The following is a 24,637-nucleotide window of genomic DNA, read 5'->3' as shown; positions in this document are numbered from 1 at the left end:
AGTTGTCCTCTTAGACTATCTACTTTTTCTCTTTGGACATGTTCATCACCACCATACACAGATATGAGCTTATTCCACATTGCTTTTGCATCATTACAACCTTCTAGGTCATTAAACTCTGAGTCAGTCAATGCTGATGTTATTTCAATCATAGCTTGAATGTGTTCTTGCTTTGCCTTTATCTCTTCCAAGGTCATCGGGTTGGCTCTTGGTGGTATGTAATCATTCTCCAAATAATATGTTGCATATTCTCCAATTCCTAATAAATGCAACTTCATCCTTTTCTACCATGTGGAGAAACTTGACTTGTTCAACTTTGGTGCATCCCTTTTATACATCTTCGGATCTTTACCTCAAGTACCTTTAAAATTTTCTTCCAGAGTCCAAAGCTCTGATACCAATTGTTAAGTTTTGATACTAAATGTAAAGAGCTAATGCCAATAGGTAACAAGATGAGACAGGGGGGGGCGAATCATACAAACTTAATCTCCCATAAAATCAACAGATTCAACCTTGGTAACCTATGCTTCAGTAATATAACCAAAAACTGCTAAACATGCAAACTCATAAACACATAATTATCATAACACATAAAACACCAGATTTAATGTGAAAACCCAAATAGGGAAAAACCACTATGGGATTTCGGACCCACTAAGAAATATACTCTTCTAGAGTATGCTCGGTTAAAAGCAAATCCTGTTAAAGATTACAAACACATTGCTAGATCTGACCCGGTTAAGGGATTTCCCTCAGATCTATTAGGATCTTCACTTTGTTAGAAGTGACCTTCTCAAAGGATTTCAAACATTCATTTAGAATGTTACCTTGCTAGAGGGTTTACAAATAAGACTGTTAAGTCCACTTGGTTAAGAGATTTTCTGTCACTTACAAAATAATAGTAATAAAAATATATCTACAACTTCACATCTAAAATGCTAAAGTAGATTCTATTTTGCTCAAAACAATCTTGTCATAGGACTTTTCTGTCCCTCTGCTGGGCTTCTTACTCTATTATTCAAACAGGTCTTCAAGCTTCTGTGCTCGATAATCACTATGTAGCATCCATGTGCTTACACTTGCCCGCATACATTGTTTATCAACAATTTCTTATTTATAAACAATTTGCTAACCATTGAATCTCCTTGATCACATTTCCCATGATCAATCATAGCCATCAGATCTTCAATCTTGACTAGGTTCAATGCATCTTTCGATTTAAAAACATTTTACCTTGCCTTGGGACTTGCATTCATTTCTTGGAACTTGCACAATGTTATTACAGTTCAATCTGAGCTGTAGATCTTCCTGCCGATCTTCCATTGCCAAGATCCTTAACAAACTTCATGTGCGGCATACCAATCATGTATACATCTCCAGCTAATCATTGTCCTTCATTAAATAATGCTTGTTTTCATCCAATGCGATCTATCATAACTCGGTTGCAACTCGGTAAATACTAAACTTTACTTGGTAGACATTCTGCCTTCATTAACCAATATCGATAACCTTAGGGTTTACCAACTAGGTTCTTTGCTCGGTGACATAGTATAGTATTAACCTTACAATCAACAACATATGTAGAATATCAAAACAATCTAAACATCATGATCTCGTCATTGTCTAACTTGGTAACAGTTGCCCATTGAATATCTTATTCCTCCTCCTTCTTATCACATTCTTTGTGTGTCTTTTACCGACATCTTAATTCTCTTCAAATCAATCTTCTCAAGATATGGCAACATCATACTGAATCAGAAAATCAATTTCTTGACATCAATGACAAAATAATGTTATAAGATAGTTATCATCCTTTTTCAGTTATATCAAATAATCTTCAACAAACTTCTCAATATCCTTTATGAATATCAACAATCTCCTTCTATTGAAATTCCAACAAAACCAATGGGACCTTATCCCATGAGATAAAATGGAGTGCAAAGCAACACGGATAAGGATGGTCGATGGTGGGAGGATTTTTGGCTTATCCCCCGAGGTTTCTAGGGCAGTGGCGATATGTCGTGGGGTAAGGAAGTGTTATGGAAAAGTTCAAATGGCTTATCCTATGTGGTAAACAAAGGCAACAAAGGATGTTGCGGGATAAGTAGACATGAAAAAATAAAAGCTCAAATGGCTTATCTCGTAGGGGTGAACCGATAGTGAAAGGGACCCGCAGGATAAGAAAAGAAGTAGGGGCATGGGGAGTCTTATCTCATGAAGTAAAGATGGACCCATGGAAGATAATGTGGGGTATGAATTCAAGGCCTCTTAGCAATCAAACACAGTGAAGGAGGTGCGGACCTAGGTGCCACATCAACTGTCAATGACCGTTGGATCTTCATAAAGATCGATCTAACAAAGATGTTTTAATCTTCTGTTGGGATTTTGAACACGCTTACATGGAAAGATCTTGCGTGTCCATCTACACGTGAGATCTCTTGATCAATGGCGTAGTTTCAAATTCAAAGTGGCTGTTGGCATTTAGTTTCTCTGTACGCAGTGGCTGTCAACCCATTGGTCGAGGACATTTTTTTCTCAGTTGGCACTCGATCTTGGTTAGATTTTCTTCCAACCACTGGTTTTTAGAAGCCATTACTCCAGAGGTGAATTCTATGGGTCGATTTCAGATGCTAGTATGCCCTCTTCAATGTAGAATAGAGAGTTTTGTCCCTGCAAGTGTGCTTGGCCATGCTTGTGAGCAGGATTTTCTTCACCAAGGTGTTGTTTTCACTTTTCCAAAGGAAGAGGACGCTTCTAGAGCTCTATGTTGCACACCATCAAATCATCTTCGATCTGATCTTTTTCTTCCCTCTCGGGTTTTTGTAACCCAACTAGGGTAGGTTTAGGGTTTTCTTAATTGCAACGCATCTGAGTTATGCTTAAACTATAAAGGTAATTTTGCAACATTTTCTCAAGATCTTATCCTCTTTTTCTCTTACAAGAATCTATGATTTCTGCAACTGTTAAATCACCTTGTCTCTGCATTAATAAAATTTGCTTGCCTTACCTAGTTTCAGTTTATGAAAAATTGTGTATATTCTTACCTATTTGGTGAAGGAGCACCCAAAGACACAAATAAATCCTAAAAGAGTCTAATATCACCCATGAGGTGAAAATGGTCATATGTAGTAGGTTGATAGGTTTGTGAGTCAATAAGATCCAATTGATGTAAGGCATTGTCATGGTTGCATTTTATAAGACACCATGGACAAATGACCATGTGGGTCAGTAGGAGTCTAGGCATGAGTTAAGAAAATAAATATTGGTCTTAGAAACACCAGACCAATCCTTGGAATAGGCCGAATACACCTTGGAGTCACCAAATTTGAAAAGTGCAAGTTGACAACTTTTGTTGTCATTGCAAAATATTGTAAAAAGGGGTAACTAATCCTCCAACTTTTCCAAAGTTTGAAAAGTTGTTGGAAACTGTTAGGGAGGCTATATTATGCCCACTTGGATTGATTGCAGGGTTGTTGGTTTTTTTCTTGAAGTTGTTGAAATTGGTAATGTTTTGGAGTTTGGAGAAATACAATATATTTGGAGTTTCTTTAAATTTTGCGTGTTTTGATGTACATTTCTGACTGGTATGGATTGGTGGATGCTTGAAACCAATTGGATGAGTTAGGGATGTATCTTACCTTTCATTTTAATCAAGTTTGAGGTTTTGTAATAATCAGGTTGTAGAGATCCATCAAAATCTAACCAGACTGGTCACAAACCCTGCCATCACCTAGGGTTTCACTATAAAGATGCCCTTAATCTGACATTTTCACCAGAGGAAAAAAAAACCTATGGGAAAATGTTAGAGGGGCCATTGTATCATAATATTTTGGTGTTGGTTTGTAGGGATGCTCCAAGCCCGAAGAGATTTAATTGACCCTAGGCGAGCATCTCTATGTGACCACCTGAACTGAAGAAGTGAAAATCACTTGCAGTAGACAAAGAAGATGGAATCAAGTCCTGAAACTTTGGATTTGGTGGTTTGACACCTTACCCCACCTTGAAAAAGTGTTGGTTTAGTCAAGGGACTAATACAAGGGGTAATTTCTTTGTAAATTAGGCCTAATTGGCTTAATTAGGTTTGGAAGGATAGTAAGGATATAGACCTTTCAAACTTGGGGTTAGGGTCTAAGCCTTTGGGGAATTGTGTAACTTAATAAAAGGTATCTAAATCTTCTGTTAGTTTGTCTTTTCCTTTGGAATTTCATTAAGTTGTGTGTGGAGAACTCAATCGGTAGGGATACTAGTCAACTGATAAGGCTACTAGACAAATAGGACGATTGTGAGACAGGTACCCCCTAACACATTTGCTAGTCAAATATTATGAATTTTTTGTGTTGGTTGGACCAAAAATAGACAAAATTGAATAGGTTTCCATCCCACCAGTACCAAAAGATTTTTTACCATTCACACAAGGGTAGAGTGTTTTCATCCCACCGGTACCAGAAGATACTAATCCAGTATGGATCCGGTCACACAAATTGTTGTGTGAGTTGAGTACTTGGTAGGTGTGTTGTTGGATACCTTGAATAAACAAAAAAACTTGATTTGGACATAGTAGTTGTGGGTGAGAGAAGGTTATCACCTAGTTTTTTTCCTGGCTTTGCATCATATTGGTATCAGAGCGCGAGTTGGATCACTTGGGGAAAGTGATTTTTGGTGTATGTCTATGGAGTGAAGTGAGGGAGAGGCTAGAAACATGCCTCCTAAGAGTATGTTTCAAGATCTCGTCAAGAATTTGTTTGAAGAGATGTTGAAAATAGAGTGAGGGAGTTAGAGAAGGCCAAGGGAAAAGGAAAGGAGGGACTCTGATGAAGAAGGAGAATAGGGGGGAAAAGAAGAAACCCCAAGGCAGGAAGATGAGTTACCTGCAGATCATAGAGGATTTGTCGAGGTCCTAAAGTCCATTGGTAGAGAATCATCATCGGGTAAAGATGGCATCCCTATGTTTAGTGGGAAAATTAATGCAAAAGAAGTGATGGATTGGATTGAGGCATTGAACAACCATTTTGAATGCAAAGAGACCCTTGACAATAAGAAGGTTATCTTTGCTAAGTCCAAGATGAAAACTGGAATTACCTCCAAGGCAAGAGGGTGAAGGAAGGTAGAGGTATGATAACCTCATGGGATAAAATGTTGGCAAAAGTGAAGGTGCAATTCATCCCAGTAGACTATGAAGTTCAAGTCTACAAGAAGTTACAAGGTTTGAGGCAAAAATACCTTGATGTGAGTACATATACTGAGGAGTTCCATAGGTTGAGTCTAAGGACTAAACACCATGAGGAGGAACTTGAGAAAGTGGCAATATATCTTATTTGATTGAAATATAGTATCCAAGATGAGATCAGCATACTAACACCAAAGATAGTGAACAAGTGCTTTCAACTAGTACTAAGAGTAGAGGAGAAGTTGAAGAGAAAGAAAGATCATAATAAAAGAGGTAGAGGGGGCGGAAACTTTAGAGGTAGAGGCCCTATGAATGGTAGAGGTAAAAGTACTAGGCCACAAGGAGAGGCTAATCAAGAAAGTCATCATGGAGATGGTAACACAAGAGGGGGTTTCAGAGGAAGAAGACCCAATCATAGAGGTATATTTTGTGGAAGAAGCTTGGAGTCTTTCATATGCTACAACTGTAATCAAGTAGGTCATACCGCAACTTAGTGCCTGAGAAGACTAGATAAATCTCCCAAGGAGAGAGGAGAACACATTTGGTTCAAGACACTGATTGTCAGAGTGTCAATTCACCCGATTCCTATGGACTTACAGAGAGAGGAGAAGAATTGATGATGAGGAGAACATTGTTGAAGGTACCAAGCAATACTGAACCTCCACAAAGGAAGACACTCTTCTGGACCATATGGAAAGTAGGAGGGAAGGTATGTAAGGTTATAATAGATTCAGGTTCAACTGAAAATTTAGTATCCTTATAAATGGTAGAGAAACTAAAATTGAGAAAAATTCCTCATCCATTTCCATATAAAGTTTCTTGGCTTACTAAAAGAAAACAAACCTTGGTAGAAGAGCAATCATGGGTTGAATTTCAGATAGGAGCATACAAAGACAAAATTTTATTTGATACTATTGAGATGGATGCCTTTCATCTTCTTTTTGGGTGGCCATGGCAATATGACCTCAAGGCCCATCATGATGGACACAAGAACACCTACTCCATCACCAAAAGGTGATTGAATTGATACCCTTTCCCGATAACAATGAGGATCAAAAGGAGAAGGAGGCCAAGATCGTGATCATGGAAGGAAAATAGTTCCTCAAGGAAATAAAGGAAGAAGGAACACCTTGTTTTGCAGTGATGTCAGTAATGCAGAGCATCTATCAGAAACCATAAAACCTTTATTCAAGGGTATTACTGGCCCAAAACTAATACAAGACCTTAAACTTGAATCAAGAGGCATATAAAATGATCAACCACTCTTCTCAACTCCAAACCAATTTCAAAGGTTATATTCCATCCCTATAGACCTTCATTCAATATTTTAGATCATAACATTAACTATAACATGAGAGAAAAAATTCTTTATTGCCATGGAATACCCTAGTTCAGAGTTTCATCCTTTAAAAACTATTTTCACCAAAATAATCACAAATTATTCATTTCTTAACCAAATTAAGTCAGACAAAAAGAACTGGAAAGAGGGTTCAGAGAAATTTCCAAAACATATAGCCTTTCTTCAATATTATTCCTCATGTAACCATACCAAATGTTGCAACCAGACTGTTGCTGCCTTCACCAATCTGCTTTTCACCATGAACTGTAGCAAAAAGTCATCAATAACTTTTTAAATATTAAATATAAAAAAAATCTCTCTATTAAAACTTTCTATTACTACGTTACAAAACTTCTCTCAAATTTATAGCCAGATCCAACAGTTAAATCAGAAGTTATGAGGATTTTTCCAAAACGGGTAACCCTTTGCAGGGTTTTGACAATTTTTGTAAAAACAAACATATCTTGCCAAATACTCCACAAAAATGCATCAGAAAGTATTCATCTGAAATATATTTCATTAATATATCATTAAAAAACATCTACATATAAAAATTACACCAAATGTGATCCTCCATGGATCTATGATAGTCATAGATTCCTTAAAACCTTATGACAGTTTGAGGGTTTGATGGATAATCTTTGTCAAATCCCCTCCAAACTGATCTACCCCTTGATTTTGACCAAACGTGGTTTTATAAACCATTTCCAACTCCTTCCTAACTACTATAACCACCTCATGACCAATGGATTTCATTCATACACTTTTGTTGCACTTTTTGGCAATGTTGCAACTTTGCAATTTTTACATTTTTTGCATTTTTGACATAAATGACTCTAACCCTTACATGGACACTTTTGACACTTCATTATGGACCAAATATGATATATTTGGACAAAATGGCTCATTTATCCTTACATATTATGATTCAATATACTCAAATAACTTTAATACATTATGAATGACTCAAATACAATAAAATCGCTCATATTATGACTTTTGACCTCCTGGTATGCTTGTGTGCTTAGGTGCCTCTGCACAATACTCCCAACCTTGAAAAGTTTCAAAGCCCCTTGGAAAAGTGGGTACAATGACCTTCAAGAAAAAATTTGAGTGAAATTTTCACCTTTGTCTTCATCTTTACCTCTTTATGCCTCTTTATGCTATTGTGTCCTTCTTAAACAATCTCTTTGTGACTCCTACCAATGGAGTTTGTAGTGGTTGCCATCCAATTGCTTTTACCAACCATAATTCCACCTCACCAAAAAACTTTGTGCCTCACCTAGTCATTCTCCTCTTTTCCTCTCTCCCTAGTCTTTTGGAAATCAATGGACCATTCCATGTCCCTGGACCATCCCTTTGGCCCTTGACAGACCTTCCTTGTCTGCCCACACACAACACCAACTTCCTCTTGTAGCTAGATGGAAAAACACCTGCAACCAAAACTCATCTGTAACACAAAACACAAACATATCTCTTAGCCTAGATATTTTGTTGGGCTCTGATACCAATTTGATGTAGAGCATCTATCAAAAACCATAAAACCTTCATTCAAGGGTATTACTAGCCCAAAACTAATACAAGACCTTATACTTGAATCAAGAGGCATATAAAATGATAAACCACTCTTCTCAACTCTAAACCAATTTCAAAGGTTATATTCCATCCCTATAGACCTTCATTAAATATTTCAGATCATAACATTCACCATAACATGAGAGAACAAATTATTTATTGCCATGGAATACCCTAGTTCAGGGTTTCATCCTTTAAAAACTCTTTTCACCAAAATAATCACAAATTATTCAATTCTTAACCAAATTAAGTCAGACAAAATGAACTGGAAATAGGATTTAGAGACCTTTCAAACAAATATATCCTTTCTTCATTATGATTCCTCATGTGACCATACCAAACACTGCAACTAGACTGTTGCTGCCTTCACCAATCTGCTTTTCACCATGAACTCTATAGAAAACAATCATCAATACCTTTTTAAATATTGATCATAAAGAAAATATCTCTAGTTAGACTTTATATTAATGAGTTAAAAAACTTCTCTCAAATTTATAGCCAAATCTAACCGTTCAATCAAAAGTTATGAGGATTTTTCCAAAACGGGTAACCCTTGGCAAGGTTTTGACAATTTTTGTAAAAACAAACATATCTTGCCAAATAATCCACAAAAATGGATAAGAAAGTATTCATGTGAAATATATTTCATTAATATATCATTAAAAAACATCTACATATAAAAATTACACCAAATGTGATCCTCCATGGATCTATGACAGTCACAGATTCCTTAAAACCTTATGACAATTTGAGGGTTTGATGGATAATCTTTGTCAAATCCCCTCCAAACTGATCTACCCCCTTGATTTCAACCAAATATGGTTTTATAAACCATTTCCAAATCCTTCCTAACTAATCTAACCACCTCATGACCAATGGATTTCATTTCTTATACTTTTGTTTCACTTTTGGCAATGTTGCAACTTTGCAATTTTTACAATTTTTGCATTTTTGACATAAATGACTCTAACCCTTCAAGATGGACCAAATATGATATATTTGGGAGAAATGGCTCATTTATCCTTATATATTGTGATTCAATGGACTCAAATAACCTTAATACATTATGAATGACTCAAATACAATAAAATTGCTCATATTATGACTTTTGACCTCCTTGTATGCTTATGTGCTTAGGTGCCTCTGCACCACAAGGTAGGAAGAAGAGCCCATTACAGATGGAAGGGTAGAAAATAAAAGGGTGATAGTCCCTGAGGAGGTGAAGGAAATTTTGAGTAAATACAAGGACATAATTGCAGAGGAGTTGCCAAGGACCCTACCACTAATAAGGGAAATAGCCATTGCATTGACTTCATTCTCGATGCCACCTTACCAAACAAGCCAGCCTACAAAATGACTCCCCAACAAAATGAGGAAGTTGCAAGGAAGATCCAAGAGCTTATTGATAAAGGTTTGATAGGGAAAATCTTGATCCCTTGCATAGTCTCGGCTATCTTAGCACCAAAGAAGGAGGGAACATGGACATTATGCACTGATTCTCAGGCCATTAACAAGATAACCATCAGGTATAGGTTCCCTATGCCTAGAATAGAAGATTTTCTTGATTTTTTAGGAGGTGAAAGATATTATTCCAAGATTGATTTAAAAAGTGGTTATCACCAAATAAGGATTAGAGCAGTTGATGAGTGGAAAACTGCTCTTAAAATTAAAAAAAGGGTTGTATGAATGGAGGGTGATGCCATTTGGGTTGTCAAATGCCCCTATCACTTTCATGAGACTCATGAATGAGGTGTTGAAGGAGTTAATTGGTAAGTTTTTCATAGTATACCTAGATGACATCCTAGTGTTTAGAAAGACAAAGGAGGAGCACCTAGAACATTTGGATATGGTCTTGAGAAGGTTGAATGAGAAGAAACTAATGATAAACATGGAAAAGTGTGTGTTTTTGGAGGAAGAACTGACTTACCTTGGGTTTGTGATTTCTAGAGGAAATCTGAAAATGGATGCTGATAAAGTGAATACCATTCTCACATGGCCAACTCCTAGAACAATTGGCAATATAAGGAGTTTTCATGGACTAGCTACCTTTTATAGTAAGTTTATCAGGAATTTTAGCTATATTTGTGATCCCATGGTAGAGACCATCCGAGGTGGACATAAGTGCAATTTTTCATGGACCAAGGAGGCGGATGAAGCATTTGAAATGTTGAAGAAAAAGGTATCCCAACAACCAGTTCTTACCTTACCTAATTTTGACAAAATCTTTCAGATTGAATGTGATGCAAGTCATTTGGAAATAGGTGTAGTACTCAGCCAGGAAGGTAGACCAATTGCATTTTTTAGTGAAAAGTTGAATGATGCTAAAAGAAATATTCTTCCTATGATTTGGGGATGTATGCATTAGTTCAAGCACTAAAGAAGTGGAGACACTATTTGCTTCCCAAAGAGTTTGTTGTGTAATGGGTTGAGTCCATTCAGGCCTACACCTTTACAATCAAACACAAGAAAGATGTCTCAAACAAAGTTGCAGATGCTCTTAGCAGGAGGGCACTAACAGTTTCAAAAATCTAGTTGGAGAGTGTAGGAGTTGATTCCCTCAAGGGTATGTATGCTATAGATCAAGATTAAAAATACATCTACAAGGTATGCATTGAGTTTGGTAGCAGGTATCATTTAGAGTATTCTGATTATTTGATTCAAGATGGTCTTCTTTTCAAAGGATGTCAGTTATTCATTCCTAAATATTCAATGAGGGATAACATAACTAAGGAGAAGCATAGTGGTTTCATGGGGGGACACTTTGGAATAGACAAAACCCTTGAGTTGGTGAGAAGATTTTATCACTAGCCTAAATTGCAGATAGATGTCAAAAAATTTGTGGATTCATGTGTTGTGTGTCAAAAGGCTAAGGGGACAATAAAAAATGCAAGACTATACCAACCATTTCCCATTCCTTCAAGACCTTGGGAAAGTGTGAGCATGGACTTTGTGATGGGTTTGCCAAGAACTCAAAAAGTTTTTGACAATGTTTTTGTGGTTGTTGATAGGTTTAGCAAGATGACACATTTCTTGCCATGCAAGAGCACAAGTGATGCTACATATGTTGCAACCTTTTTCTTTAATGAAGTTGTGAGAATACATGGTTTACCCTTGAACATTGTGTCAGACAGAGATGTGAAATTTGTAGGAAATTTTTGGAGGACTTTATGGAGGAATTTAGGCACAAACTTGTCTTTTAGTTCAGCTTATCATCCCCAAACAAATGGCCAAACAAAAGTGGTCAATAGGTCACTCAAAAACTTGTTAAGGTGCCTCACCAAGTAGCATGGTGAAAAGTGGGATTCCATCATCTCCCAAGAAGAATATTCCTATAATGACTATCAATAGGAGTACCGAAAGAAGCCCTTTCCAAATTGTCTATGGGTTTAATCCAAGAGGTGTACTGTAATTGATAAACCTACCCTCAACTGAATATATCAATGCTTGTGGAGAAGAATTTTCTGAAGGGATAAAGGAGATTAATGACCAAGTCAGGATGCAATTGCAAAGTATAGAGAAGTACAAGGAGCATGCTAACAAAAGAAAGAGAGATGTGCAGTTCCAAGTTGGAGACATGGTATGGCAAATCTGAAAAATGAGAGATTGCCAAAAGGGAAACACACAAATCTCATGAGGAGAAAGGTTGGACTTTGTCAAATACTCAAGAAGTTTGGGAACAATGCATATGACATCCAATTACCTTTAGATATAGGTATATCCCTAATCTTTAATGTTGCAGATCTGACACCATTCAGAGGTACAATGCAGGAAGATGGTAAATTCCTAGAGGAAGATGTTGCAGCCATATTGAAGAACTTTCCAAGTCAAGGGCCACCCAAACTTGAAAGGATATTGGACACCAAGATTGTGAAGAAAACTAGGAATAAGGTCTATAGAAAATACCTTGTCATGTGGCAAGGATTCCCTGAGGCAGATGCAGTATGGATGGATGAAGACAAGATGAAGAAACATGGGACTACATTGCAGGAACTCATCTCAAGTGGACTTGAGATTCAACCACCTGGGGAGTATGGTGTAGGAGCACCCAAAGATATAAATAAAGCCTAAAAGAGTCTAATATCACCCATGAGGTGAAAATGATCATATGTAGTAGGTTGATAGGTTTGTGAGTCAATAAGACCCAATTGATGTAAGACATTGTCATGGTTGCATTTTATAAGCCACCATAGACAAATGACCATGTGGGCTAGTAGGAGTCTAAGCACGAGTCAGGCAAATAAATATTGGTCTTAGAAACATCAGACCAATCCTTGGAATAGGATGAATACACCTTGGAGTCACCAAATTTGAAAAGTGCAAGTTGACAACTTTTGTTGTCATTGCAAAATGTTGTAAAAAGGGGTAACTAATCCTCCAACGGTTCCAAAGTTTTAAAATGTTAGACACAATCCACCACTGAGAGGGGGATGAATCGGTGGTTCTCAATCTTTTCTTTTAATTGTCCTATGTGTGTATGTCAGTTATCATATCTAACTCAATGTAGACTTACCTGTTGGAGGGGAGACTAACTCAAAAGCACTCACACATAAAGAGACATCACATAACACCAACATATATGAGGAAAACCCAAGATGGGAAAAACCTCAGTAAGAAATGTTGTTGGAGTCTACTGCTCCAATCTAGCCTCATAATGAATCTCTAATTACAATATTTAGGGCACCAACCCAGGGAGCACCAACCCCTAATTTAGGGAACCAACCCAAGGAGCACCAACCCCTAATTTTAGGGCACCAACCCAAGGAGCACCAACCCCTGATTTAGGGCACCAAACCAAGGAGCTACAACTCAGTGAATACAAAACATAATCATTTACAAATTAATAATTTTGTTACAAATGGATTTTGTAACACTTCTGCAAATCTCTCTGCTAGATCTTTTGTTCAGTTCATTGTCAGTTCTCTGCTAGTCCTCACACTTCTGCAACCTTACTCTCTACTGCACTCTTACATGTCCACCCTCTTCTCCTTATCTGACAGTTCTTCTTTCTGCCAAACAACTACTATCCACCATCGATCTTGGTAACCTAGTCATATGTCTACCAGTCCTCAGCTTGCCTTCTTTGCAATCTTCTACAACTCTTGTCTACTGGTCACCTCACTATTGCTAGTTGAACTCTTCAACTCGTTTATCACTCACACACTCAGTCTCATTTTTTATTCTCATTGAGTACTTGACTGATTTTCTCTCTTATGCAACAAAAATACTCTTTTATTCAACAACACCAACAATATCTTTGGCTCGCATACTTATAGCCATATTTTCCCGCCAAGACGTGAGTTTGAATATTGGCACAGTTAGGCTTTCTGCCATGCACTAAATCTGCATCCAATCTGATCTTTGATCATTGTGACATATCAAATCCAATTTGATATCATGTCCTTGATTGATGTTCAACACTTAATCAATGAGCATCGCCCATCTGTCGAACTCGTAAAATATGTCTTCTCTCTTTAGCCGTTTGTAGCATGTTTTTCAACCTTTTGTCTAATCAATCACATGTGTGATGCAGTTTCCTTCACCCTCTTCAATTTCCAAGATCAGTCTTTTCTGGATCTCTGTTGTTTCCTTCATCTCAAGTTGCAATCCTCTTCTTTTCTTCCTTGAGCCTCGTAGTTGTCATAAATATTGCACCATTCACCAACAACCTCATCGACACATCACACCAACGTATGCATGCATGCCACTTCACTTCCACCTAGCTCCTTTGTCGACATCCACCTTTGATAAGTCTTTTATATCGGTCCAGACAAGATCATTGACCAACCACACAACCAGGTTCGTCTACCGGTTCACAGACCCTGTTAGTTATACCTTAACCGGTCTGCCTTTAACCTTTCTCTTTTCTTCTCTTCCAGTGAAGCACAAAAACCAGTTAGCACATATGCCAACCTACCTCATGATCACCTTCATTAAATGGGAGCCTTCCACATCTGCACTTTGTCAACATTAGCGGTGGACATACTTACTGGTAAACACCTTGATGACATCATGTCATCAACTTTCAACTGAATCCATCTTCAATCCGGCCATTGTCCTTTGTCTACAGCTACTCAGCCTTGCCTTCTCATTCATCAACCCAGACCATATCTCAACCGATTTGTCAAAGTGATAAACCCATCACACTTCATCTATCCCGACAGCTCAACATGCCTTCTCTATCGGTCCAGTGCAAATCCCTGATATCATGCACCTAAGATAGCTTAGTGTTTCACTAGTTCATTCGGTGTGAGCTTTCAATCACTTGCCTTTATCCTTTTGTCTTATCTTAGAGGACTATGATGCATTCCATGCATAATAAGAGATGAGCTCCACTTATCGGTGGCAGTGGATCCTTGTCATCTGCATCTTGCACTGCACTCATGTGGCTTCCTTGTTTGTGCAACATATCTTCAAATAGGCACATGTGATCTAGTTGGGGCACACTCACTGTCAGTCATCTCTTCACATGGCGACTGCATCTTTATCTAATGGGAGTCTTATTATTCAACATCCACACAATATATTGGTAACCTATGCATCCTTATCCTCCAGTGTTGATGTGATTTAGGTAACATTCTGCCTCTTCATCACAAACAAAATCTCAAGCACCTTGCTCATCCTTCTTGTACACTGGTCATATGCTTACCGATTGGCAACTACTCACTATCAACACAACTCTTACTAGTTGACATCCTTTGCTTACCAATGATCTACAACACAAGGTGATATCAACGATATCACATCCTTTATGTTGTTGGCATATGCACACTCCAATGAGACATTGTATGTGATTGAAGGTTTTGTCATTGATGGCAACCTTACAATCCTATGGCACCGGCAAGGCATTACACCGACAAGATAGTTCACCGGCATCAACAGATCACACTCTACACTAGCACTCAGACCACCAACACTGGCATAAAGAAAGGAAGCATACCGACATAGAGGCCGACATGATTTTTGATATATTATATTTTGTTTATTATTGTAAAAACTTTGTAAGCCAACTTGGCAAGTTGTAAAATGACTCTTATATATAAGAGAGATCATTGTAGACATTTTGTAAGTGATAAGTGAAAAAGAAGAAGATATTAGGCATACCTATTATGTGAAATATAGGTTAGAGGTTTTATGTAAAGAATAGAGCAGAAACCAGTACTGGATCAGGCATTATAGATGCTATTGTAAAGCAGTACAAGATATTGGATTTGTATAATCCACATTGTAAGTCAGTGAGACTTCCCATTGAGCAGTGAGCTCTAGGCAATTGGCCTTCCTGCATGTGTAGGCCCCTTTTGTAAGTAATATTCTCTTATTGGCCAGTAAGTGGATATTGTGGGTCACAAATCCCACCGAGTTTTTTCCCACACCGTGTTTCCTCATTAAATCCTTGTGTCATGGTGTGCTTTTCATGTGGATGTTTTTAATTCTATTTATTGCATTATTTCTTGCATACCGGTACACTGTTATAATATGTTCTGCATGTTTTAAGTTAAGAAATTCTATTCACCGGTTAGATATTGATTCACCCCCCCTCTCAGTATCTATGGGAATCCTAACATATGCATCCATGACAGTGTTGCCCATACATCTCTTATACCGCTAGCCCTTATATACCAGTTGACATCAATAACAACTCAATGCCAACAATCTCCCCCTTTGGCATTGATGTCAACACATGTAGTATCTAACATACTACATAATCTCTCTCCCCTTTTGTATAATCAATAGATTCTCACACATGTAGTATACGCTATACTACATAATCTTTCTCCCCCTTTGACAACAATGGCAAAGGGCACTGTCAGGGTTTTCACTCCTCCTTGTATCTACTAGGCACTGACATAAATCTTTCTCCCCTTTTTCTTTACTGACTACATCACCTCCTATGGTACAATCATTTATTACATCTTCTCAAGTCATAGTACTTGAGATGGAGAACTCAACCATCAACTGACACCAATTGAACATACAAATCTGATATAAATTTTTATGCACTCAATTTGCAGAAGGATGTGTCAGTGAATATTGCTTTCCTATCAGTCAGATTGCATCATCTCCCGTTTGATCCAAAATTTCTTTAAAATCAAGTGTGATTGTACTATGAATAAAACCAATCAGATGAAAAGTAGATACCCCTAAACATTAAATTATCCTGGGTAATCCTACAATAATTTCCATCATGTGCAGTCAGTACACTCACAAGTTCAAGCATGCCAACTCTGCTCCACAAGCACTTGAACTCCCCCTGAGTTATACATATCAGGTTCACTATGCCGGTCAGATCCAATACCGGGGAACCACTTATCTCCATATATCGGTTGAGTTGTGCATATGTGATCAATCTAATGATCTATCAGCTCCATTATATCTACCAAAACCTATGACATGATCTTGGATCTTAACAATGCCATACAGTGTCATCATCATGCCATGAATCAAACTGGTTAGACCAAAAATTGTTGGCATTCTACACTCTAGTGAAAATTGAAGGTGTTGTCATTGATGGCAACCTTCCAACCTTGTGAATACCTTCAGGCAACCTTGTGGCATTCATCTAGTAAACCATCGGTAGGCACAACCACTGGTAGGCACCGACAGCGGCAGGCATCGGCACCAGTAGACACTTCACCGACAGCGACAACAATGTATACCGACACCCCAGCCGACAGGAATAACCTTTTATTTATTGTATTTAATTGTAAATATCTTTTGTAAAGCCGACATGGCATATTGTAATAGACTCATATATGTATGAGATCTTGTAAATCATTTTGTAATGATGGACATATGATGGATATGGTAGAAGTGATGAGTGAATATTAAGGCAAATTTTGTATAAGGTTTATGGTTATAGTATGAGCTTAAACCGGTACTGAACCTAGCATAGCAGATGCTGAATTGTAGTAGTACATTATATTGGATTTTCATAATCCATTTTGTAAGTTAGTGAAACTTCCATTTTGTAGATTGAGTAGTGATCTCTAGGCAGTTGGCCTTCCTACATGTGCAAGCCCCTCATTGTAATTAATATTTATTCATTAGCCAGTAAGTGAATATTCTGGGTCACAAATCCCACTGAGGTTTTTCCCACACCGAGTTTCTTCGTTAAACATCTTGTGTTATGGTGTGTTTTTTATATTGTCTGTACTATTCCTGTTTACTGCATTAATTCTTATTTACTGGTACACTATTTTGGATTGCAAAATACTTAATAAGGTTAAATATTCTCTTAACCGGTTAGATACTAATTCACCTCCCCTCTCAGTATCTTTGGGACTATCATTAATCCTAACAAAAACATGTATGCTTGCATGATCAACAACCGAGGTGACATATGTCATTCACGTCTTCATCAACACCACCTGAGACATAACTTCCCCATTCCATGTTATCGGGGCTAATGCAATGATCTCCAACCTCATTGTCTTACATAACCTACAAGTACCTGTTAGCATCATACCAGTAACAACCTGCACATATCGGTAACATCCTGCACATACTAGTTTCTTGTACCGGTCCATTATCACTACCGTAGTACCTTCTTGTAACTCTTGACATCCTATGTCTCTTTTCATATGATTCCAATTGTTAATTTCCATTTATTGACACATGCAGTAGTGATCCAACTCTAATCTATAGGTGTGTAGCCAAGGCAGCCTCTACACACACTTTTCTTCTCATTTACATCCTTCATACCGGTAGCATCTTCTTCTTCCATGTGTTCTCTTCAACTGAGGGGGTGAATGATCTAATAAATATATTACTCCCCTTGAGGTCCTGGATATCCTTTAGGCCTTAGGAGATATCACCTGTGCATTGAATGCATAGTGCCGGTCCATGGTTGCATCTTCTTGCTTCTTCCTCCAAACCTGCTTGGTATCATTCTTCTTCCCATTTTCAGTCTTGGGAGAGGTCTTACCTTCTTCTTTTGATGGGTCCTTGCTCTATCGGATTCTCCCACATGACCAAGAGCAGTGCTATAGTAGCACACAACATCCATCCCAACTTCATGGTTGGGGAACCTTCTCACATACCGATTTGACCATCTTCTTCTGGTCATGTTGTTTTGACTGGCAATCGAAACCTCTTGATCCTGTAGGGACATATCTCCTTTGGTTCCATGCAAGTCTTTGAATTCCATATGCTCTGCATTCATTTCTATGTTGAGCATAGCTGCTATACCAGCTTCCATATGACTCTAGGTCCTTCTTCCTACATTCATAACTTCTATGGACAATTCCATTGCAACTATAACAAACATTATTTACATAACCAGGAGAGGGGGATTTTAGACAGTTCAAATAACTGGAAGACAACTAAGAGGGGGGGGGGGGGTGAATTAGTTGTCACAGATTATCAGAACCATTCACAATTAAAATTTTAATACTGGAGCCCAAAACATTAATACCGGAATGTAGTTAAACCAATTTAATTAAGCATAAACAATAATCACAGAATAAATACCATCCACATGACACCAAGATTTATACATGGAAAACCCAGTAAAGGGAAAAACCACGGTGGGAATCCTACCCACAATCAGATAATACTTCTGGAGTAAGTATGTGAATTACAATTGAGGGGCTTGCACTTGCAAGAAGGCCAACAACCTAGAGCGCATTGCTCATCACAAAAGGAGTCTCACTAACTACATAGAAATCTAGACTACAATATGGAGAAGTGTTGAACTACAAAAGATGGCATCTCCTATGCTTGAGTATAGTTCTGATTAAGCTCAATACCGGGGGACTAAATCCTCTTACATAAACCCAATTCAATCTCCAATGATCGACCAAATCCTTTGCCTGAATGATATTACATTATTCGCATATTACATCCCTTATCATCTACCTTATTATTACCATGATGATCTACAACGAGATCTTACATCTATATATACAAACCCTCGACCATAAATAATTAGGTCAGCCACCAGAGAATAGACCAATTACATAATTACAAAACATGTCAGCCTTAGACCAAATAAATAATATCCAACACATAAGATATCCCAGAAACATATCGAGAGGTCCAATCCACATGCTTCTTTAAACTAGTCCATAACCTAGACCAACAGGGACCCAGTATAGGTCCACACGCTACAACAATGATCTCCATCTGCTAGGTCTTGAACAAGACCACCAACAACATCCAAAAACTCTACTAGAAGCTACACCAACACCACTTATGCAATTCATCAAAGATCTTCAACAAAAGCTCTACCGGTGAAACCCTTGCCGGAACTAGAAACTAGGCTTTTAAGCAAACAAAATAGCATCTGATCACCAAACTAAAACCAACTTATTGAATATGAATATGAGTATCATGAATAACCAATTCCATCACCAAACTATACTGGAGCCTACTAGATCATGCCAGATCCAAATCAACCAGAAACCACTCAACCTACCGGGACCAGAAGGGTGTCGGTAAAGCATCCAAACAGCTAGTGTTGTCATCAATGATAAAACATCAATGCAACATCTTACATGATTATTATTATTATTTATATAAATCATCAACCTTCATTTCAAGGTCAACTCAACTTATAAGACCTAATTAGAAAATTATATCACACGATACATAAATTAATATATAGATGAATACAATGTCAACAAGGACATAGCATGGACCTAAATTTAAATCTTGAACATTCAACACCACTGAATATCTCACAAAGATCATTCGAAACATGCAAGAATCATCAGGTTGGCTAGAAGGTCCTATAACATAAATAATACCACCAAACCAATAAAATCTTCAATAACGCGCACAACAATCAATGCGGACCATGAAAATGCATAGAAAATGATCGAAAAACATAAAAAAGAAATGTCAATTCCACCGTAACAAGCGCAACAACTCGGATAACTAAAATCATCATCATCTCCCTCCCGAAGCTCAAGAACACCGATATAACTTACTAAAAAATTGAAAGATATGCTTGTGAAGTTTCAAATCATGAACCACTCGAATTGAGGACACACATGAATGTCCCAAACACTCTCCAAAATCCACATAGCATAATGAATCAATTTTGAAGAAATATAGACTAGAAATCACAACTCTGCAATACAAAACCAACAGAAAAACCAATCATCACACTGGACCTCATAACTCGATCAAATCCCCTTCTAGAATACTGAAACTCATGTTGAAACAAATGAAGATACTAATCTTTGAATCCTTAAATCTGCATCAGCATATCTGCAATATACCAACCAAACCAGCTCTCTATAAAAACATGTTAGAACATAATGTTATTAGGGATCACATCCTTATAACATTTATATATAATGTTCTAATATAAGGTTATAAAACCTTATATATTATATGCTTTATAAGCATATCCCATTTGAAATAATTATAATCTAATAACTATTAGATTATTAATTATTTATAAGTGGGGGTTATTGAAAAGGTGTGACTAGTGAAGTCACCCTTCCTCCTATATTTAAGGAGGTTCTCTCTCATTTGAGAAGTGAGTGAATTTGGAGCTTTATGGTGAGTTGTATCACAATGCATATGAGGTATTATTGGCCATGTGGAAGTATTGGAGGAGTGTCCCCAGGTTCATGTCTATTTTATGATAGACTATATTTGTAAGTGTTTTACTTAAATGATGCTTTATGGGGTTTTTTACCCGGAAGGGTTTTCCCCATGTATATCTTGTGTAATGTGTACATATATGCATGTATGTTTCTCATTTCATTTACTTCATGATCTTGTTTATAATGATTAGTATCCTAAGATCCTAATTTCTAACATGGTATCAGAGCAGGTTAGGCTATACTAATCATTTTTACAGGTTATACTAAAAGATATGTTGAACTTGATGGAATTCTGATTTATGTTGAATCAACACATGTGCAAGGCCATTTGAGCTATTTATTTACTATGCCTTCTCTATTGTTTTTTTAGAATCAATTTATCAAGGTCAAGTAGGGAAATTCTAACTATTCTTTGCCATAAGTGATATTTTCAAGAATATTTCTATTTTTTTTTCTAAAGTATTAATAATGCATAGGGTTGTGATTGGCAACTAGATAATTATTAGGCTGTTATGATTTTATAATCTAACTTGAGAATTGTTCTATTATAAAAGAACTATATTATCAAAACCTTTTAGTTCCAATTCTATAGAAAGTTATGCTTCTTTTAATAGATTATTATCCCTTATTAAAATGTCAAGTTATGTTTTTAAAAAAGTCATGAATTGAATGTTCCTTCTCCATTAATACATTAAAAATCATCAAATTACATTCTTATTATCATTCAATTTATTTCTTTAAATCAAGAAAAAATAGTAAGTGACATAATTGTTCATTGCTAATCTATTTTTTGAGGAAGAAATATATCATATATTACACTAGTTGAGCAACATGATTACAAGGACACCATTTCAGAAAAAACAAAAAAAGGCTAATATTTTGGCTTGCAACTTAAAATTAAAAATTGGTACTCATCTATAGTATATTTGGTAAAGAAAAGTTTCAACAATCTCAATCATCATTAGACCATTTTACATGAATTCATCAAGAAAGAATAATATCAAATACTAACCAAAATTATATTCTTATAATAATAATTTCTTAATTTTCTTAAAATGACCATTCAATTATTTTTTCAAAAATTATTTAAAAAAATGTGATGTTTAATAAATCAAATAATCTTGCAACCATTAACAATATTTTATGACTATATTTATACTATTATAATCCATAAAGTGGTTATGGAGGACCTTCTGCGTGGCTATACAATAAGTACATGTGACTATGAATTGTTTATAGACTACACAAAATGTGTATCCTTGATGTAGAAAAAGTTGGGTCTTTCATTAGATACGTGACCATTAACCATTCATATAAGTTCTATTGGGTCGGTTCCTCCTTCACATTTCCTTCTAATTTTCTATGATGGGCATCAAGTGCCGCAATAATAGCTAACAGTCCTGCAGTCAAATTGTATGAGATGATTTCTCTTTAAGACATTCAAAGTAGACATTAATGTCCCTTGCACTGGTATAAAGGAGGGTCATTCGTGATTTACACGTTCCAAACAACTTTACTAAAACATTTTTAACAGATTCACCTTCTACGCGTCTTTACAGCTTTGTCTCTGAAATTACAAACCTTTGAGATGTTCAGTGCATCTTGATTTTTTACTCCCACATTTGTATGCATGCCTACTTGAAAGCATTTCTGCCCATGGGTTGTATTAGTCATATATAGTGCAGAGTGTATGTTGTGGGACTTGTGATAAATCAACCATACCTATATAGCGTAAGACTAGAGTGTAGACTGTAATATTTTGTAGATTACACATCTATCTTTCTTTCACCTATCGTGGAAAATATTGAATAGTCATGCAACGTCCTATCTATGTCCGTGTAGCTCTTCACATCTTTTTTAATCATTGTACTTTTCTATTTTTTTCTAACAATTTCTTTAAAAAAAATTATTTCAAGCACACGAGGTCTATATTTGGCATACACGTCGACAAATCAATTTGGGCTACAAGTTGTCATTACTCCTTTTTCATTGATTTCCATTTCATGAAAACAATTTTTTGTTTTGAATATAAAATCCATGACCCTCCGATGCTTATTTTTGGTTTAATCATACAAAACTTATGAAAGTTTTTGAGATTCAATTATTTTTTTATTGCTGAATGTTTTTGGATTGGATTCATTGATTAATTCAAATTTGTTGGTAATCAATTTTAAAATTATAGTCAATTTTATCTCTACTCTTTCAATTAGAAGTTATGGGTTTATTCAATCATATGGTGTGGTAAGGACTGAATTTGCATTGACCCTGATGACAGTGTGTCTTAATTTTCAATATGAAATCTTAAAAAAATTTAGAGATTTTTAGCTCAAAGATCCACCAAAATCTCACAAATGATTGATAATATGTAAGACATAAAAACTTTAAAATTAGAATGCATTGCCAAAGTATTTACATCATACCTTGATGGAGGAAAATTGTGCTTCATTGAATTGATCTCTTTCATAAGGTATAGCTACACCTTGAGCCTCATTTTTAAAAAATGTTTGTATTTGGATAATCTTTTCCAATCTTACAATTGACAAATAAGATTTATAAACTCTCTTAACAAAAGAGTTTCTTATCTTAGCATTATATCAAAATGGGCATGATCAATGAAATAAAAGAAAAAATAAAAGGTAAGCTAAACTTAGAGTTATTAAACATCTGATATTATTGATCACATGATGCAAGGAATTACAACAAAAATGTCTTTTAATTCTCCTTGTCTCTATAATGATGAGATCTTCCAGACTCAACCATAAATTAATGATAATTAATTTTGAATATAACCTAACTTTAATATGCATCTCCTTGCTAGGAGCCTTGTTCCTCTATATTTTATTTGATCCAATTTTTAACTATGCTAATATGAAAAATTAATTTCCTATATTGATCATTATAATGGGTGGCTATCACCCTTATAAACTGTCTGGGGAGCAAACCTAGAAAGGATAGCTCACCCATTGCCTGATTTTTTTGTGGATCATTATTATATGTAGTAGCATGTCTATTTTTGTATTTTAAGCAAGACAACAAATTATTTATCATGAAAATATATGTTGATCTCCTTTCTACCAATCATTGGACTATATTTTTATAAGGAATATTATATGATCTTTGGCAAATGACAAAAAATAATATTATGGTCTTTCTTTGTACCAAAAATAAAGTTGATTACTATGTTACTAACTATATTGTTTCTTCTATGGCGAGGTTATGCCTTCAAAACATATGGTGCAAGTGCTATTACATGGATGCTGCAATACTTTAATAAGAAGACTATCTTCTATGTGTCTTTGGATCAAATGGACAAAATATGAATGTAGCTCTTGAAGAATCAATATGGCCTTGAAGATTTATTGAAGAATTCCATTTGGATACATATGAAAGTACTATATTACTTGAAGTTACTTTACTCTTTCTAGAGAATATCATTTCTAAAGATCAAAATAAACATTGAAGATCATGGGCACCTCACTCAAGTGAAAGCATTCTATAATAAAGGCACCTTGAAGATCATGGGAACCTCACTCAAGTGAAAGCATTATATAATAAAGGCACCTTGAAGATCATGGGCACCTCACTCAAGTGAAAGCATTATATAATAAAGGCACCTTGAAGATCATGGGCTCCTCACTCAAGTGAAAGCATTTTATAATAAAGACACTTTGAAGATCATAAGCACATACTATATATTATTTTTTTAGCCATCACCTTGAAATCCTACTGATTGGCTTTGAGGTGATGCCATTAAGGGGGAGTGTACATGACACCACCTAGTGGCTAAATCCTAGATTTAAGACATAATAGGCATAAGACCTTTAGGCATTATATGCTCCAAATTCAAATAATGCTTGGCCTTAGGTGATGCCATTGAGGGGGAGTGTGCATGTCAATGACACCACCTAGTGGCTAAATCCTTTATTTTTTAAGTCCTACGGGCACAGTATCGTAAGACCTACGGGCAGATTTTTTTTAAGTCCTATGGGCATATTGTAAATT

Source organism: Cryptomeria japonica, chromosome 2 (genome assembly GCF_030272615.1).
Source record: "Cryptomeria japonica chromosome 2, Sugi_1.0, whole genome shotgun sequence".
In the NCBI taxonomy this organism is placed as follows: Eukaryota; Viridiplantae; Streptophyta; class Pinopsida; order Cupressales; family Cupressaceae; genus Cryptomeria; species Cryptomeria japonica.
This window is presented reverse-complemented; position numbering follows the sequence as displayed.